Below are 18,995 nucleotides of genomic sequence, written 5' to 3'. Positions count from 1 at the left end.
CCTGTTCTTCCCCAATGCGCCCAGGTTTTGTCGTCATTGTAGGAGGTATGGCCATACTCAGGAAGCATGCGACATCAGACAGATTATTTGCAGGAAGTGCAATGAGGTGGGTCATTCTTCCAATAATTGCAAAAATGAAATAGTCTGTAACCTCTGCGGAGAGAAGGGGCATGCCTTCAGAGACTGTATATTCCATCCTGGTTCATATGCGGGGGCAGCGGGAAGGGGAAGGAGAAGAAATGAATCTCCTGCACCCACAGCTACAACTCCGACTGCTCCAACTCCGACTGCTCCGATATCTACTCTGGCTTTCCTGGATGAGGAGGAGGCTCGGGTTGCTTTTCCAGAACTGGTTCGTGTGAATGTAAGAGGAAATATGGAGCTGGCACCTGAGCCACCGGTGCAGAGGGCCGCGTCTGTGGCTTCAGATGTCAGTGAGTCTGAGACGATAACTGATGATCGTATAGGCATGGAAGTGGCCCCGGTGGAGGATCTGGAGGCTGAAATTCCAGACATGATGGTTACATTGCAGGGGGAAGAGGAGTCTGATCTGACCAGAACACCGCATGTGGCCTGGAGCGATGTCGTTTCTGACCTTGAGGAGGATGGAGGTCAGGGGGACTTTGACCCCCAGCGGCAGGATTATAGTTCAGATGAAGATGGAGGCGCTTCAGTGAAGAAAAAGAAGAAAACTGAGCCATCCTTTTCCCCTTTAAGTGACTGCAGTGTGAGTCCAGCCCGGGTGTACCCTACTGCATCCGATCCCCAAGATGTGTCTTTTTTGGGGGAAGGCACAAACTACGATATCTGCACGTCCAGCGTCCTACCCCCAGAAGGGTTAGGATGATGTACAGGTGGGCATGTTGTCGTGACCTGCCACATCAAATTAATAGATGGGTGCCCAAGTTGCTCTCAGCATCTTGTCGCTAAATGTTCGGCTGATTAAATCTGAGTCGAGAAGAGTGGCAATTTTGGACTACTTGAGCAACTTGGATGCGGACGTATACTGTGTCCAGGAGTGTGGGATCTCCGATCCCTTAAGTGAAAATGCATGGCCTTTAGGTCAAAGTGTGTGGTCTGGTTCTGTATGTAATAAAAATTGTGGGGTAGGTGTTTTGGTGAAGGGTTATAGTGTTAAGATAGAAAGTTACATGGTGGTGGAGGCGGGGAGGTGTGTAATATGTGAGTTAAATTGTAGGGGGTGGAGGGTTAGGGTGGTAAATATGTATGCACCAATAGATAAAGGGGAGAGGCTGGAAATTTTTGAGAAATTATGTTTTTTTTTATCTGGCAAAATGCCAATAATTTTTGTTGGAGATTTCAATTGTGTGACGGAGGGGGATAAGATGGATGTTACAGGTAAAAGACTCAAGAGTCTTGTGGCGGATTTTTCCTTACAGGATGCTGCGGAAGTTTTTTTAGGTAATCCACCTCCTGCGACCTATAAGGCCGACAGGGGAGGCATAGAGTCTAGAATAGACCGTATCTTCTTTTCTTCACAAAATGTTATTTGTAGGAATTTCCAGCAGGAAGATGTTCCCTTCTCTGACCATGTGTGTTTGAGGGCACGTCTAGAAGGTAAGATTTCCTTTGTATATGGTGGTGGCGTGTGGAAACTTAATGTGCGTTTGCTGGAAGATAATAGGATCATGCGTGATTTTAGGCGAATGTATGTTAGGTGGAGGGATAAAAAAAGTGATTTCAGGAATGTGCTTGAGTGGTGGGACTGGATGAAGAGTGAGATTGTTTTTTTCTTTAGAAAAAGGGGCAGGAGGAAAGCAGCAATGAATAGAGCAAAATTTAATGATTTAAGCTCTAGACTGGAGTGGCTGAGGAAGTTAAGGATGATTGGAGTGGATGTGGATGTTTTGATGTGTCAAGTGAAAGAAGAGATTAAGAAATATATTGAGGGTAAAGGGAAAGAAATTATTTACCGTTCTAAGATTGAACATTTGGAGAAAAATGAGAAATGCACAAGGTTTTTTTTCAAAAAAGTTTTTGGGAAGAAAGTAGATATGGATGAGGTGGTGAATGGTGATGGGGTGTGTGTGAGTGGGAAGGATGTGATGCAGGAGGTGGTGTTGTTTTATAAGGAGTTGTATGGGGAAAAATGGGTTGATGATAGGATGTTGACTGATGCTTTGGGGTGTTTAGAAGGTTGTTTGGGTGAGGATGAACGTGAAATATTGGATGATGTAATTGTGTTGGATGAAGTTAAAAAAGTGGTGATGTCTGCGAGTAAGAATAAAACACCTGGGAAGGATGGACTGCCCGTGGAGTTATATGTTAAGGAATGGGACACGATGGGAAATGACTTATTGGAGGTGTGCCAGTATATGTTCACGGAGAATATGTTGAGTGAATCTATGAGAGATGGGGTGGTGGTTTTGGTTCATAAGAAAGGTGATAAAAAGGATTTGGGGAATTGGAGGCCAATCACCCTTTTGAATGCAGACTATAAGGTGTTTAGTAAATTGTTGGCTAGCCGGATGCGGGAAGTGATTGGCGGTGTGGTGGATGAAGATCAAGTGTGTGCAGTGCCTGGGAGAAGTATGACTGAAAATTTGGTGTTGTTGCGTGATGTGATTGGGGATTGTATGAGTCGTAAGCAGGAATGTTTGTTGTTTTCGGTTGATTTTGAAAAAGCTTTTGACCGTGTGTCACATAGCTTTATGTTTAAGGTTTTGTCTAAGATGGGTTATTCCAGGAATTTTGTAAACTGTGTTAGGAGTTTGTATTGTAATGTTTCAAGTGAATTTTTGGTGAATGGGTGGTTGAGTGAGAAAGTGAGAATTAAATCAGGAGTGCGTCAGGGGTGCCCTATGTCCCCTTTTTTGTTTATTAGTGTGATTGAAGTGTTGATGTGTATGGTTAGGAAGGATAAGGTTATGAGAGGTGTGATGATTCCTGGGAGTAATGGAAAGGATGTGAGAATTCTAGGTTACATGGATGATGTAGTGATTGTGAGTGGGAATATGGCTGCGATGAGTAGGGCAAGGTTGATATTAAGTTTGTTTTGTAGTGTCTCAGCTTTTAAGGTCAATTGGACTAAGAGTTCCTTTAAATGTTTTGGTGAGAGGAATGTACGGATGGATGGTGTGAGGTGTGAGGATGGTGCAATAAAGGTGCTTGGGATTAAGTTTAATGATGATTTGAAAGGAAATGAGAGTTGGGAAGATTGTGGGGTGAGAGTGGTGCGCAAGTTGAATTTTTGGCGAATGAGAGAATTAACTCTGACTGGGAAAGTTCTGATTATTAAGGCGGTTATTTTGCCTATTTTGTTGTTTGTTGCGAATGTATATCCTGCTGCTTTTAAGAAAATTAGGAAAACTGAGAAATTCATCTTTAATTTTCTTTGGGGAAGTCGCATGGAGAAATTGAAACGGGAATATGTCTATAAGTTATGTGTAAATGGTGGTTTGGATTTTCCAAATATTGATTTCTTTTTAGGGATTAGTTACGTGAAAATGGTGGTGGTGGTTCTAGGGAAAAGTAATAAGTGTGCTTATATGATGAAGTATTCGGCTGGATGGATGCTTTATGGCTTAAAGTGGGTCAAAAGGGATGCTAGAGTGCCTGTTGCTTTTAAGTGTCCTGTATGGTATGGTTGTGTTGAGAAATTTGTAAGGAAGTATGATTTGTTGTCCGTTAACATGAGTGATTTTAGGCAAAAGAAGAAAGTCATTAGGATGGTGCGTGAGCGTGAGGTGGTATGTAATATCAATGGGTTGAGAGGGGAGGAAGTAACCGAGATGTGGAGAAAATTAAGTATAGATGGTGTGACTAACAGACAGAGAGATATCGCTTGGATGATATTGCATGACATTTTGCCTGTTAGAGATGTGCAAAAGAAGAGGGATTTAGTTAAATCTGAGGTATGCCCGAGGGATGGATGTGGTTTGAGAGAGCATGTTAGACATATGGTATGGGATTGTGATTTTGCATATGATGTATGGAAGGGTATAGGGGGACTTTGCAAGGAATTGGTGGGTGTAAAGTATGTTAATTGGAAACTTGCTATGTTTGGGATGGGTGCATGTAGTAGAATTAAGGATAGGATTTTATGGTTGTTGGTGGTGTGTGTAATTGAAAGTTTGTGGGATGCGAGGAATTTGTTAGTTTTTAAAAGGAAGAAAATGTCAGTTAATGAATGTTTGAGATTGATTCTGTCACGTATGTATGTAATATACCTCTGGGATCAGGAACGTGGAAGTATTATAGATGCTGAAGGGATCTGGAAGTTTAAAAAGTGGAGGTTTTTGGTAAAGTTTAATTAGTAGTGTATAATGTACCTGATGATAAGGTTTGGTTTTATTTTTGATTATATACCAAGTGTGATGAAAGGCTAAGTGTCAATGAAAGGCTTTTGTAAGTCGATTTGATTGAGCTTATGCTCCGGCCTATCTGATTTGGTTAAAAAAAAAAAAAAAAAAAAAAAAAAAAATCTGTTCTTATCAGTTTAATATCTGATACGTCCCCTATCTGGGGACCATATATTAAATGGATTTTTAGAACAGGGAGATGGAAAAAGAGCTTGCTCTGTCCACTCCACGCATTGACCTGGTATTGCAGTATCTCCAGGACCGGTGCACCCCTTCTTTAATGCAGTTTCTAAAATCAGAAAGAATTGAATTCAATGTTTTTTGTTCATTTTGCTTGTTTGTCGGATTTTGGGATGGACTCTTTGGCTTTGCTTTTCTTCTCCTCATTGGATTTTTCATGTTCAAAGTTGCAGAAGCCAGATTACAAGCTCATTTTGGTTCAACTTCAGCAACTGTGCATTGCATTGCCATGTAATGTGATGCAATGCTATCTTTCTAGCTCTCCCTTTTTACTTCCTTTTGGATAAACAGACATATTAGGCAAGCATTTTGGAGCTTTCACCTAAATAACTACAGGTGGTGAGATAAGCTGCACAATATAATTGACCTTTCAGTATATTGTTGCACACACACCATCTATTTAGCAAATGCCCTTGTTATCAACAGCAGCCTTTTAAACTCACCTGAGCTAACAGGTATGTGCGCTGGTTACTCTGCTGCGCTTAAAATTTCTTTTTTGGTTTGCTACAATGCCTTTTCTGAAACGTTGTCTCCTTCTGCTGGAACACTGACTTCTTTCATTTAATGCCTGCAGACTATAAAAGAGAACCCAACCCAAAAAGTTTGGTTGATTAGTCTGTGGCATTCTGTTAAACTGTTGCTTATGGCGGTCTCTGTGAGCTTCTCAGCGACATTCAGCCAGCCAGGTATCCTGCCTGCAGTAGATGGAATGTGGCAATGGAACGCTGGCTGCGCGTGTCATAATAGGCTCTGAGCCTTTATATACCTGTGCACAGCAGCAGCCACCTTCAGTCTGCTGCTGGACAGCCAGCAGCAGCAGCAGCAGGAGAGGTATGTAATCAGGAGCCCTCCTGCTAAGGGTAGACAGCTGCTCGTTCCACCCCACCCCCCGCCTTAATTGGTTCTCCTCCCTTCCAACGGTGTTGAGGCGGGTGGGAACAGCAGGGGGTGAAGGTGCTGTGTTTAAAGAGGTGGAGTTATGCAGATCTAAAACGCGTGGATTGCAGCAGCAGCAAGCCGAAAAGTGCAGGCATGTAAGGGATCTAGAGGTTGACAACATGTCTTCTTAACGGGAGTCCAGGAGCTCATCTCCACAAATGGACTTTTCAGGATCCTTGGGTGGCTCCGTAGTTTGAAACCAATTCTGGTTATCGCTTCTCGGCCTTTTGGCTAAGATCAAGTGTAGTATCTGTTCTTATCAGTTTAATATCTGATATGTCCCCTATCTGGGGACCATATATTAAATGGATTTTTAGAACAGGGAGATGGAAAAAGAGCTTGCTCTGTCCACTCCACGCATTGACCTGGTATTGCAGTATCTCCAGGACCGGTGCACCCCTTCTTTAATGCAGTTTCTAAAATCAGAAAGAATTGAATTCAATGTTTTTTGTTCATTTTGCTTGTTTGTCGGATTTTGGGATGGACTCTTTGGCTTTGCTTTTCTTCTCCTCATTGGATTTTTCATGTTCAAAGTTGCAGAAGCCAGATTACAAGCTCATTTTGGTTCAACTTCAGCAACTGTGCATTGCATTGCCATGTAATGTGATGCAGTGCTATCTTTCTAGCTCTCCCTTTTTACTTCCTTTTGGATAAACAGACATATTAGGCAAGCATTTTGGAGCTTTCACCTAAATAACTACAGGTGGTGAGATAAGCTGCACAATATAATTGACCTTTCAGTATATTGTTGCACACACACCATCTATTTAGCAAATGCCCTTGTTATCAACAGCAGCCTTTTAAACTCACCTGAGCTAACAGGTATGTGCGCTGGTTACTCTGCTGCGCTTAAAATTTCTTTTTTGGTTTGCTACAATGCCTTTTCTGAAACGTTGTCTCCTTCTGCTGGAACACTGACTTCTTTCATTTAATGCCTGCAGACTATAAAAGAGAACCCAACCCAAAAAGTTTGGTTGATTAGTCTGTGGCATTCTGTTAAACTGTTGCTTATGGCGGTCTCTGTGAGCTTCTCAGCGACATTCAGCCAGCCAGGTATCCTGCCTGCAGTAGATGGAATGTGGCAATGGAACGCTGGCTGCGCGTGTCATAATAGGCTCTGAGCCTTTATATACCTGTGCACAGCAGCAGCCACCTTCAATCTGCTGCTGGACAGCCAGCAGCAGCAGCAGGAGAGGTATGTAATCAGGAGCCCTCCTGCTAAGGGTAGACAGCTGCTCGTTCCACCCCACCCCCCGCCTTAATTGGTTCTCCTCCCTTCCAACGGTGTTGAGGCGGGTGGGAACAGCAGGGGGTGAAGGTGCTGTGTTTAAAGAGGTGGAGTTATGCAGATCTAAAACGCGTGGATTGCAGCAGCAGCAAGCCGAAAAGTGCAGGCATGTAAGGGATCTAGAGGTTGACAACATGTCTTCTTAACGGGAGTCCAGGAGCTCATCTCCACAAATGGACTTTTCAGGATCCTTGGGTGGCTCCGTAGTTTGAAACCAATTCTGGTTATCGCTTCTCGGCCTTTTGGCTAAGATCAAGTGTAGTATCTTTCGAAAAGGCGGTTTTGGATGTTGGCCGCCCTAGTAGATTGATACATTATGCACACTGGGGTTTAGGCGCTTGTTAGTACGCCAGTTGGCTAATATAGTCATCTGGTGGAAAGCATGGCCCCCCAGGATCGACGCCATTGGGCCGGGGAAGATCGAAAGCCCGAAGTGTGAAGTGCCCCAGGAGTGGTGACCCTGGGGTGCCTTAACTCACTGGGATTGGGAACCCCACTTGAGTTTATGGCACATTTGCACTAGCACTTCAATATTTCTTTCTTCACACACACCCTTATTCCGGGCCTTCTGGCCTTAGGATGGGGAATTTTTCAATTCCCGGTCGAAGGTCCGGGCAGTATTATACTGTGAAACCTTCACTATTTATTTAATTTTTTTTGTCACTGTGTGTCCACTTTTTCACGTGTGTCCACGTCCTTACTAGGATTTTGTCGGGATGCGGTTCCCTTACGGGTTCCTCTCTTGGCAGGTCTAGGGGGGGAGTGTGTGGCCATCAGGTTCCGCTCCCCCCTGAACCCCCCTGGCTCTTCTCTTTCGGGAGGAGAGCATTGTTGGCTCCCCTCTTCCGGGAGGGGAGCACAGTCTTTGGCTCCCAGTGCCTTGCTCGGGTGAGAACTCGGGCAGGTATTGGGGGTAAGATTGGGTCGCCTCTGGCTCCGGCTGGAGGTGGCTATTTGTCCCTGTTCCTCGCTGTGGCCTTCTGGCTCGGAGGGACGGGGAATGGTTTGGGGGACCCTTCTCCTTTTGGAGAGGGTTTTAAGAAGACCAGCATCCTAGTGCACTTTTTTTGTGGCACTTGTCACTTTTTTAAGCGCACTCGGGTTTTGTACACGAATTCGGGCTTTCAATAGAAAAAAAAAAATCTGTTCTTATCAGTTTAATATCTGATACGTCCCCTATCTGGGGACCATATATTAAATGGATTTTTAGAACAGGGAGATGGAAAAAGAGCTTGCTCTGTCCACTCCACGCATTGACCTGGTATTGCAGTATCTCCAGGACCGGTGCACCCCTTCTTTAATGCAGTTTCTAAAATCAGAAAGAATTGAATTCAATGTTTTTTGTTCATTTTGCTTGTTTGTCGGATTTTGGGATGGACTCTTTGGCTTTGCTTTTCTTCTCCTCATTGGATTTTTCATGTTCAAAGTTGCAGAAGCCAGATTACAAGCTCATTTTGGTTCAACTTCAGCAACTGTGCATTGCATTGCCATGTAATGTGATGCAATGCTATCTTTCTAGCTCTCCCTTTTTACTTCCTTTTGGATAAACAGACATATTAGGCAAGCATTTTGGAGCTTTCACCTAAATAACTACAGGTGGTGAGATAAGCTGCACAATATAATTGACCTTTCAGTATATTGTTGCACACACACCATCTATTTAGCAAATGCCCTTGTTATCAACAGCAGCCTTTTAAACTCACCTGAGCTAACAGGTATGTGCGCTGGTTACTCTGCTGCGCTTAAAATTTCTTTTTTGGTTTGCTACAATGCCTTTTCTGAAACGTTGTCTCCTTCTGCTGGAACACTGACTTCTTTCATTTAATGCCTGCAGACTATAAAAGAGAACCCAACCCAAAAAGTTTGGTTGATTAGTCTGTGGCATTCTGTTAAACTGTTGCTTATGGCGGTCTCTGTGAGCTTCTCAGCGACATTCAGCCAGCCAGGTATCCTGCCTGCAGTAGATGGAATGTGGCAATGGAACGCTGGCTGCGCGTGTCATAATAGGCTCTGAGCCTTTATATACCTGTGCACAGCAGCAGCCACCTTCAGTCTGCTGCTGGACAGCCAGCAGCAGCAGCAGCAGGAGAGGTATGTAATCAGGAGCCCTCCTGCTAAGGGTAGACAGCTGCTCGTTCCACCCCACCCCCCGCCTTAATTGGTTCTCCTCCCTTCCAACGGTGTTGAGGCGGGTGGGAACAGCAGGGGGTGAAGGTGCTGTGTTTAAAGAGGTGGAGTTATGCAGATCTAAAACGCGTGGATTGCAGCAGCAGCAAGCCGAAAAGTGCAGGCATGTAAGGGATCTAGAGGTTGACAACATGTCTTCTTAACGGGAGTCCAGGAGCTCATCTCCACAAATGGACTTTTCAGGATCCTTGGGTGGCTCCGTAGTTTGAAACCAATTCTGGTTATCGCTTCTCGGCCTTTTGGCTAAGATCAAGTGTAGTATCTGTTCTTATCAGTTTAATATCTGATACGTCCCCTATTTGGGGACCATATATTAAATGGATTTTTAGAACAGGGAGATGGAAAAAGAGCTTGCTCTGTCCACTCCACGCATTGACCTGGTATTGCAGTATCTCCAGGACCGGTGCACCCCTTCTTTAATGCAGTTTCTAAAATCAGAAAGAATTGAATTCAATGTTTTTTGTTCATTTTGCTTGTTTGTCGGATTTTGGGATGGACTCTTTGGCTTTGCTTTTCTTCTCCTCATTGGATTTTTCATGTTCAAAGTTGCAGAAGCCAGATTACAAGCTCATTTTGGTTCAACTTCAGCAACTGTGCATTGCATTGCCATGTAATGTGATGCAATGCTATCTTTCTAGCTCTCCCTTTTTACTTCCTTTTGGATAAACAGACATATTAGGCAAGCATTTTGGAGCTTTCACCTAAATAACTACAGGTGGTGAGATAAGCTGCACAATATAATTGACCTTTCAGTATATTGTTGCACACACACCATCTATTTAGCAAATGCCCTTGTTATCAACAGCAGCCTTTTAAACTCACCTGAGCTAACAGGTATGTGCGCTGGTTACTCTGCTGCGCTTAAAATTTCTTTTTTGGTTTGCTACAATGCCTTTTCTGAAACATTGTCTCCTTCTGCTGGAACACTGACTTCTTTCATTTAATGCCTGCAGACTATAAAAGAGAACCCAACCCAAAAAGTTTGGTTGATTAGTCTGTGGCATTCTGTTAAACTGTTGCTTATGGCGGTCTCTGTGAGCTTCTCAGCGACATTCAGCCAGCCAGGTATCCTGCCTGCAGTAGATGGAATGTGGCAATGGAACGCTGGCTGCGCGTGTCATAATAGGCTCTGAGCCTTTATATACCTGTGCACAGCAGCAGCCACCTTCAGTCTGCTGCTGGACAGCCAGCAGCAGCAGCAGCAGGAGAGGTATGTAATCAGGAGCCCTCCTGCTAAGGGTAGACAGCTGCTCGTTCCACCCCACCCCCCGCCTTAATTGGTTCTCCTCCCTTCCAACGGTGTTGAGGCGGGTGGGAACAGCAGGGGGTGAAGGTGCTGTGTTTAAAGAGGTGGAGTTATACAGATCTAAAACGCGTGGATTGCAGCAGCAGCAAGCCGAAAAGTGCAGGCATGTAAGGGATCTAGAGGTTGACAACATGTCTTCTTAACGGGAGTCCAGGAGCTCATCTCCACAAATGGACTTTTCAGGATCCTTGGGTGGCTCCGTAGTTTGAAACCAATTCTGGTTATCGCTTCTCGGCCTTTTGGCTAAGATCAAGTGTAGTATCTGTTCTTATCAGTTTAATATCTGATACATCCCCTATCTGGGGACCATATATTAAATGGATTTTTAGAACAGGGAGATGGAAAAAGAGCTTGCTCTGTCCACTCCACGCATTGACCTGGTATTGCAGTATCTCCAGGACCGGTGCACCCCTTCTTTAATGCAGTTTCTAAAATCAGAAAGAATTGAATTCAATGTTTTTTGTTCATTTTGCTTGTTTGTCGGATTTTGGGATGGACTCTTTGGCTTTGCTTTTCTTCTCCTCATTGGATTTTTCATGTTCAAAGTTGCAGAAGCCAGATTACAAGATCATTTTGGTTCAACTTCAGCAACTGTGCATTGCATTGCCATGTAATGTGATGCAATGCTATCTTTCTAGCTCTCCCTTTTTACTTCCTTTTGGATAAACAGACATATTAGGCAAGCATTTTGGAGCTTTCACCTAAATAACTACAGGTGGTGAGATAAGCTGCACAATATAATTGACCTTTCAGTATATTGTTGCACACACACCATCTATTTAGCAAATGCCCTTGTTATCAACAGCAGCCTTTTAAACTCACCTGAGCTAACAGGTATGTGCGCTGGTTACTCTGCTGCGCTTAAAATTTCTTTTTTGGTTTGCTACAATGCCTTTTCTGAAACGTTGTCTCCTTCTGCTGGAACACTGACTTCTTTCATTTAATGCCTGCAGACTATAAAAGAGAACCCAACCCAAAAAGTTTGGTTGATTAGTCTGTGGCATTCTGTTAAACTGTTGCTTATGGCGGTCTCTGTGAGCTTCTCAGCGACATTCAGCCAGCCAGGTATCCTGCCTGCAGTAGATGGAATGTGGCAATGGAACGCTGGCTGCGCGTGTCATAATAGGCTCTGAGCCTTTATATACCTGTGCACAGCAGCAGCCACCTTCAGTCTGCTGCTGGACAGCCAGCAGCAGCAGCAGCAGGAGAGGTATGTAATCAGGAGCCCTCCTGCTAAGGGTAGACAGCTGCTCGTTCCACCCCACCCCCCGCCTTAATTGGTTCTCCTCCCTTCCAACGGTGTTGAGGCGGGTGGGAACAGCAGGGGGTGAAGGTGCTGTGTTTAAAGAGGTGGAGTTATGCAGATCTAAAACGCGTGGATTGCAGCAGCAGCAAGCCGAAAAGTGCAGGCATGTAAGGGATCTAGAGGTTGACAACATGTCTTCTTAACGGGAGTCCAGGAGCTCATCTCCACAAATGGACTTTTCAGGATCCTTGGGTGGCTCCGTAGTTTGAAACCAATTCTGGTTATCGCTTCTCGGCCTTTTGGCTAAGATCAAGTGTAGTATCTGTTCTTATCAGTTTAATATCTGATACGTCCCCTATCTGGGGACCATATATTAAATGGATTTTTAGAACAGGGAGATGGAAAAAGAGCTTGCTCTGTCCACTCCACGCATTGACCTGGTATTGCAGTATCTCCAGGACCGGTGCACCCCTTCTTTAATGCAGTTTCTAAAATCAGAAAGAATTGAATTCAATGTTTTTTGTTCATTTTGCTTGTTTGTCGGATTTTGGGATGGACTCTTTGGCTTTGCTTTTCTTCTCCTCATTGGATTTTTCATGTTCAAAGTTGCAGAAGCCAGATTACAAGCTCATTTTGGTTCAACTTCAGCAACTGTGCATTGCATTGCCATGTAATGTGATGCAATGCTATCTTTCTAGCTCTCCCTTTTTACTTCCTTTTGGATAAACAGACATATTAGGCAAGCATTTTGGAGCTTTCACCTAAATAACTACAGGTGGTGAGATAAGCTGCACAATATAATTGACCTTTCAGTATATTGTTGCACACACACCATCTATTTAGCAAATGCCCTTGTTATCAACAGCAGCCTTTTAAACTCACCTGAGCTAACAGGTATGTGCGCTGGTTACTCTGCTGCGCTTAAAATTTCTTTTTTGGTTTGCTACAATGCCTTTTCTGAAACGTTGTCTCCTTCTGCTGGAACACTGACTTCTTTCATTTAATGCCTGCAGACTATAAAAGAGAACCCAACCCAAAAAGTTTGGTTGATTAGTCTGTGGCATTCTGTTAAACTGTTGCTTATGGCGGTCTCTGTGAGCTTCTCAGCGACATTCAGCCAGCCAGGTATCCTGCCTGCAGTAGATGGAATGTGGCAATGGAACGCTGGCTGCGCGTGTCATAATAGGCTCTGAGCCTTTATATACCTGTGCACAGCAGCAGCCACCTTCAGTCTGCTGCTGGACAGCCAGCAGCAGCAGCAGCAGGAGAGGTATGTAATCAGGAGCCCTCCTGCTAAGGGTAGACAGCTGCTCGTTCCACCCCACCCCCCGCCTTAATTGGTTCTCCTCCCTTCCAACGGTGTTGAGGCGGGTGGGAACAGCAGGGGGTGAAGGTGCTGTGTTTAAAGAGGTGGAGTTATGCAGATCTAAAACGCGTGGATTGCAGCAGCAGCAAGCCGAAAAGTGCAGGCATGTAAGGGATCTAGAGGTTGACAACATGTCTTCTTAACGGGAGTCCAGGAGCTCATCTCCACAAATGGACTTTTCAGGATCCTTGGGTGGCTCCGTAGTTTGAAACCAATTCTGGTTATCGCTTCTCGGCCTTTTGGCTAAGATCAAGTGTAGTATCTGTTCTTATCAGTTTAATATCTGATACATCCCCTATCTGGGGACCATATATTAAATGGATTTTTAGAACAGGGAGATGGAAAAAGAGCTTGCTCTGTCCACTCCACGCATTGACCTGGTATTGCAGTATCTCCAGGACCGGTGCACCCCTTCTTTAATGCAGTTTCTAAAATCAGAAAGAATTGAATTCAATGTTTTTTGTTCATTTTGCTTGTTTGTCGGATTTTGGGATGGACTCTTTGGCTTTGCTTTTCTTCTCCTCATTGGATTTTTCATGTTCAAAGTTGCAGAAGCCAGATTACAAGATCATTTTGGTTCAACTTCAGCAACTGTGCATTGCATTGCCATGTAATGTGATGCAATGCTATCTTTCTAGCTCTCCCTTTTTACTTCCTTTTGGATAAACAGACATATTAGGCAAGCATTTTGGAGCTTTCACCTAAATAACTACAGGTGGTGAGATAAGCTGCACAATATAATTGACCTTTCAGTATATTGTTGCACACACACCATCTATTTAGCAAATGCCCTTGTTATCAACAGCAGCCTTTTAAACTCACCTGAGCTAACAGGTATGTGCGCTGGTTACTCTGCTGCGCTTAAAATTTCTTTTTTGGTTTGCTACAATGCCTTTTCTGAAACGTTGTCTCCTTCTGCTGGAACACTGACTTCTTTCATTTAATGCCTGCAGACTATAAAAGAGAACCCAACCCAAAAAGTTTGGTTGATTAGTCTGTGGCATTCTGTTAAACTGTTGCTTATGGCGGTCTCTGTGAGCTTCTCAGCGACATTCAGCCAGCCAGGTATCCTGCCTGCAGTAGATGGAATGTGGCAATGGAACGCTGGCTGCGCGTGTCATAATAGGCTCTGAGCCTTTATATACCTGTGCACAGCAGCAGCCACCTTCAGTCTGCTGCTGGACAGCCAGCAGCAGCAGCAGCAGGAGAGGTATGTAATCAGGAGCCCTCCTGCTAAGGGTAGACAGCTGCTCGTTCCACCCCACCCCCCGCCTTAATTGGTTCTCCTCCCTTCCAACGGTGTTGAGGCGGGTGGGAACAGCAGGGGGTGAAGGTGCTGTGTTTAAAGAGGTGGAGTTATGCAGATCTAAAACGCGTGGATTGCAGCAGCAGCAAGCCGAAAAGTGCAGGCATGTAAGGGATCTAGAGGTTGACAACATGTCTTCTTAACGGGAGTCCAGGAGCTCATCTCCACAAATGGACTTTTCAGGATCCTTGGGTGGCTCCGTAGTTTGAAACCAATTCTGGTTATCGCTTCTCGGCCTTTTGGCTAAGATCAAGTGTAGTATCTGTTCTTATCAGTTTAATATCTGATACGTCCCCTATCTGGGGACCATATATTAAATGGATTTTTAGAACAGGGAGATGGAAAAAGAGCTTGCTCTGTCCACTCCACGCATTGACCTGGTATTGCAGTATCTCCAGGACCGGTGCACCCCTTCTTTAATGCAGTTTCTAAAATCAGAAAGAATTGAATTCAATGTTTTTTGTTCATTTTGCTTGTTTGTCGGATTTTGGGATGGACTCTTTGGCTTTGCTTTTCTTCTCCTCATTGGATTTTTCATGTTCAAAGTTGCAGAAGCCAGATTACAAGATCATTTTGGTTCAACTTCAGCAACTGTGCATTGCATTGCCATGTAATGTGATGCAATGCTATCTTTCTAGCTCTCCCTTTTTACTTCCTTTTGGATAAACAGACATATTAGGCAAGCATTTTGGAGCTTTCACCTAAATAACTACAGGTGGTGAGATAAGCTGCACAATATAATTGACCTTTCAGTATATTGTTGCACACACACCATCTATTTAGCAAATGCCCTTGTTATCAACAGCAGCCTTTTAAACTCACCTGAGCTAACAGGTATGTGCGCTGGTTACTCTGCTGCGCTTAAAATTTCTTTTTTGGTTTGCTACAATGCCTTTTCTGAAACGTTGTCTCCTTCTGCTGGAACACTGACTTCTTTCATTTAATGCCTGCAGACTATAAAAGAGAACCCAACCCAAAAAGTTTGGTTGATTAGTCTGTGGCATTCTGTTAAACTGTTGCTTATGGCGGTCTCTGTGAGCTTCTCAGCGACATTCAGCCAGCCAGGTATCCTGCCTGCAGTAGATGGAATGTGGCAATGGAACGCTGGCTGCGCGTGTCATAATAGGCTCTGAGCCTTTATATACCTGTGCACAGCAGCAGCCACCTTCAGTCTGCTGCTGGACAGCCAGCAGCAGCAGCAGCAGGAGAGGTATGTAATCAGGAGCCCTCCTGCTAAGGGTAGACAGCTGCTCGTTCCACCCCACCCCCCGCCTTAATTGGTTCTCCTCCCTTCCAACGGTGTTGAGGCGGGTGGGAACAGCAGGGGGTGAAGGTGCTGTGTTTAAAGAGGTGGAGTTATGCAGATCTAAAACGCGTGGATTGCAGCAGCAGCAAGCCGAAAAGTGCAGGCATGTAAGGGATCTAGAGGTTGACAACATGTCTTCTTAACGGGAGTCCAGGAGCTCATCTCCACAAATGGACTTTTCAGGATCCTTGGGTGGCTCCGTAGTTTGAAACCAATTCTGGTTATCGCTTCTCGGCCTTTTGGCTGAGAGCAAGTGCTTCACAGCAGGAGGTTTCAGTTGAAGGGCACTCAGGTACCCCTCTCCTTGGCCTGGCAGGATCGTCCACTTCGGTGGGCTTCACCTGCCTGCTGCTATTAGGGAGAGGGATTAGTCCTAGGGTAACGGGCAGCGATCCCCCAGCCTTCAGGTGCTTTATCTCAAAGCTCTGAAGGCGCAGATTGCAGGCGGTTGCAATTTGCATTTTGTTGCGCCATACCATGGAGGTTGACCCCAACCTCGTGCCTCTATATGCGAGGCTTAAGAACACCATAAGGGTCCGATTTACGGCTGGTGGTTCCGATATACGGAATCTGGGATATGTAGTCCAGGACGTGCTTGAGAAACTGCTCCACGTCAGAACCAACGAAATCCTTTCTATCCAGGATTATCCTCGACGTGGAGATTATGATGTAACCTTTACTGGCGAAGGTATTTTCAAAGATGTTTTGTCCAGAGTTAAGTTGGTAGAAAATAGCCCTGGTCTAAAAGGGATTCAGATCATCGAGCACGTCCTGGATGAGGTAAAGATGGTGGTTGTGAAAATCTTCTCACCCTTCATAACAGCACCAGAGGTTATTTCCTTTTTGTCAGTTTATTTTAAAAGTGTGAAATTGATTGGGAAAGTGTTGAATGAGTTTAACATCTGGACCTCAAAATGGAAGTTTTTAGTAAAATGTGAAAGAGACCCTAAATTCCCTGGAGGTGTGAGACTTCCTCCAGCTCGATTTAAAATAGGGCAAACTAATGGGGATTTTTTTTTCTCAGGAATGCCACTTTTCTGTAGGTATTGTGGTCTCTATGGGCACTCTAAGGATAGTTGTGGTGCCACTTGTAGAAATTGTGCCAGTACTGAACATGACACAAAGGAGTGCCCAAATGAAAAAAAATGCTCTTTTTGTCGGACACCTGGTCATTTCTATTTTTCTTGCCCTCACAGGTTCAGAGAGGATGAACAAAAACAAAAGGAGAAGTCCAAGACATCCGGGAATGGACGGGCCAATCAGACCACCCCTCAGGAGGAGGAGCAACAACCTGGAGCCTCGGGAGGTGATAAGGGCGCTTCAACTAGTAACAATCCCTCCGAGTCAATGACAGGTAACTCACAGGAGCCCAGGAGCTGGCTGAAAGACCATAAGGAGGCTAAAAGGAAGGCTGAGAAAGATCATAAAGGGGCGGTCGGTAAGGCCAAAAAAGAGCGCCAAAAGGCTGACACCGAGCCCAAAATTCCCACTGGGTCTCACGAGAGCGAGGGCGGTACGTGGCATTTGGTGAGGTCTCATAATAAGAAAAAGAATGGTTCCGTGGAGGTGGCTAATAGGGAGGAGATGGATACATCCCCTCACGGGGGTGTAGACTCTGGAATCCCGAGGTCCCGGGGCTCTGCTGCTCCAGGTGGGGCCCCGAACCTGGCTGCCTCCGGGGACTCTGAGGCTCCGCCATGTGCGCAGCCTGCCCCTGTGTTACGACCCTCTGCGGGTCAGCAGGGGAGTGCGGAGCCTCTCGGAGACCCACCTGACGAGGACCTAAATGGTCAGCCTATGGAGACCCAGTGTAACCTTTCTCTCAATATCCTTCCGAGCTACACCCCAGTAGCGTCGGGTCTTAATTTAAGTGAATGTTCCTTCTCCGATGATGAAGACTCTTTGATAACGGTGGATTCAGAAGAGGGCGTTGGTGAAAGTCCAAGTGGTCTGATCCGTCCATCGGATAGGTAAAGTCCAGTTTTTGTTTCTTCCTAACCATTTGTTATGATGGCTGACATTAGTGGTGTTTCCCTCAATGTGAGAGGCATAGGATCCAAGACCAGAAGAGCTACTGTTTTACATTTTTTAACCTGTTTTACAGCTTCTGTTTTCTTTTTACAAGAATGTCATATCCCTCATAAGATTTCTTACAAAAAATATAAGGAAGAGTGGAAACATGGTCCATCGGTCTGGTCTGGATCAAATGCAACCGGATCAGCCGGGGTAGCTATACTTTTTAAGGGAAATGTGTCTATTGATTTTATCCAAGATATTTTACCGGGTCGTATTCTTTTAGTTAAGGCTTTTATTGATGGGACAAGATGGCAGTTTTTAAATTTTTATGGGTCACCTGATAAAAATGAAAGGGCTGATATGCTGGAAATTTTACCTTTATTTATTAACATTTCTGAACCTTTTATCCTGGCAGGTGATTTTAATTGTATTTTAAAAGGCGAAAGCCGACGCTCCGGTTCCGTGAGTAGAAATTATGACAAAACGTCTGGAATGTTAAGCAATATTATAAATGATTGTAAATTAACTGATGTGTATAAAGAATGTAACAAGGATAGCCCTATAGACGCTGGTTTCACCTGGAGCAATTCTACATGTAGCTCCAGGATAGATTTTGTTTTAGGTTCAGAAAAAATACTGCCAGTGAAATGTGAAGTTTTAACTAATATTCTCTCAGATCACAAGGTTTTATCTTTTAGAGTGAGGATTAATGGAAAGAAGAAATGTGGTAAGAAATCTTGGAAATTGAATGTGTCCCTTTTAAAAGATCCACAAATTTTATCGGATTTTATTGAGTTTTATGTAAACTGTAGAAAAAGGAAAAACCCCAATATTTCTTTTAGCTCCTGGTGGGATAGAATGAAAATAAACATTAAAGATTTCTTTATAAAGAAAAGCATACAAAAAGCTAAAGAAAAGTTTGAGATCTATAATTTTCTTAATATCAGGTTACAGACATTGTACAAATTCAAAGACAATGGTCTGGATGTAGGTAATGATATATTGAGTCTTAAAGGAGAAATTTCAAAGTGGTTGGAACAAAAAGGAAAAGAACTGATTTTTCGTTCAAAGGTAAAACACGTAGAAGAGGATGAGACTTGTTCCAGGTATTTTTTTAAGAAAAACAAACAGGCGAAAACAATAATTGATAACATAGATGGAGATAATAATATCAACGTTATATTGGATAAGGTAAATGTCTATTTTAATGATCTTTTTAATGTAAAAACTGTAGACCATGATTTAATACACACTTTCCTGGGGGAGATCAAGTCCACCCTAGATGCTGATGCCCAAAGTTTTTTATCCCAACCTCTATGTGAGGAAGAGATTTTAGAAACCATGAAGAGTTTTAAAAATGGTAAAGTGCCCGGCCCTGATGGTATCCCCATAGAGTTTTATATAAGTTTTTATGATATTTTAAAAGATGATTTGTTTAATTTGTTTTCCGAAGTTTTTAATAATAAGGTTTTA

The 18,995-nt window shown here is 44.0% G+C and overlaps 8 non-coding genes and 1 pseudogene across 8 annotated transcripts; all 9 read left to right on the top strand.

The window, feature by feature from the left end:
• Positions 1–4,402: 4,402 nt before the first annotated feature.
• Positions 4,403–4,597, top strand: LOC141220695 (U2 spliceosomal RNA). The gene has a single exon (XR_012288887.1). It is a non-coding gene; the product is annotated as a U2 spliceosomal RNA (small nuclear RNA).
• Positions 4,598–5,712: 1,115 nt separating this feature from the next.
• On the top strand, positions 5,713–5,903 carry LOC141220697 (U2 spliceosomal RNA). The gene has a single exon (XR_012288889.1). It is a non-coding gene; the product is annotated as a U2 spliceosomal RNA (small nuclear RNA).
• Positions 5,904–7,015: 1,112 nt separating this feature from the next.
• On the top strand, positions 7,016–7,107 carry LOC141220751 (U2 spliceosomal RNA; annotated as a pseudogene).
• Positions 7,108–7,897: 790 nt separating this feature from the next.
• LOC141220698 (U2 spliceosomal RNA) lies at positions 7,898–8,084 on the top strand. The gene has a single exon (XR_012288890.1). It is a non-coding gene; the product is annotated as a U2 spliceosomal RNA (small nuclear RNA).
• A 1,115-nt stretch (positions 8,085–9,199) lies between these two features.
• LOC141220585 (U2 spliceosomal RNA) lies at positions 9,200–9,390 on the top strand. The gene has a single exon (XR_012288790.1). It is a non-coding gene; the product is annotated as a U2 spliceosomal RNA (small nuclear RNA).
• Positions 9,391–10,505: 1,115 nt separating this feature from the next.
• On the top strand, positions 10,506–10,696 carry LOC141220616 (U2 spliceosomal RNA). The gene has a single exon (XR_012288821.1). It is a non-coding gene; the product is annotated as a U2 spliceosomal RNA (small nuclear RNA).
• Positions 10,697–11,811: 1,115 nt separating this feature from the next.
• LOC141220523 (U2 spliceosomal RNA) lies at positions 11,812–12,002 on the top strand. Its single transcript, XR_012288729.1, has one exon. It is a non-coding gene; the product is annotated as a U2 spliceosomal RNA (small nuclear RNA).
• A 1,115-nt stretch (positions 12,003–13,117) lies between these two features.
• Positions 13,118–13,308, top strand: LOC141220615 (U2 spliceosomal RNA). Its single transcript, XR_012288820.1, has one exon. It is a non-coding gene; the product is annotated as a U2 spliceosomal RNA (small nuclear RNA).
• Positions 13,309–14,423: 1,115 nt separating this feature from the next.
• LOC141220511 (U2 spliceosomal RNA) lies at positions 14,424–14,614 on the top strand. Its single transcript, XR_012288718.1, has one exon. It is a non-coding gene; the product is annotated as a U2 spliceosomal RNA (small nuclear RNA).
• Positions 14,615–18,995: the final 4,381 nt, after the last annotated feature.

Source organism: Phyllobates terribilis, unplaced genomic scaffold, assembly GCF_046119375.1.
Source record: "Phyllobates terribilis strain yellow unplaced genomic scaffold, ASM4611937v1 Scaffold_298__1_contigs__length_2340664, whole genome shotgun sequence".
In the NCBI taxonomy this organism is placed as follows: Eukaryota; Metazoa; Chordata; class Amphibia; order Anura; family Dendrobatidae; genus Phyllobates; species Phyllobates terribilis.
Note: the sequence above shows the minus strand (reverse complement) of the source record. Positions and strands in the feature narration are given on the sequence as shown.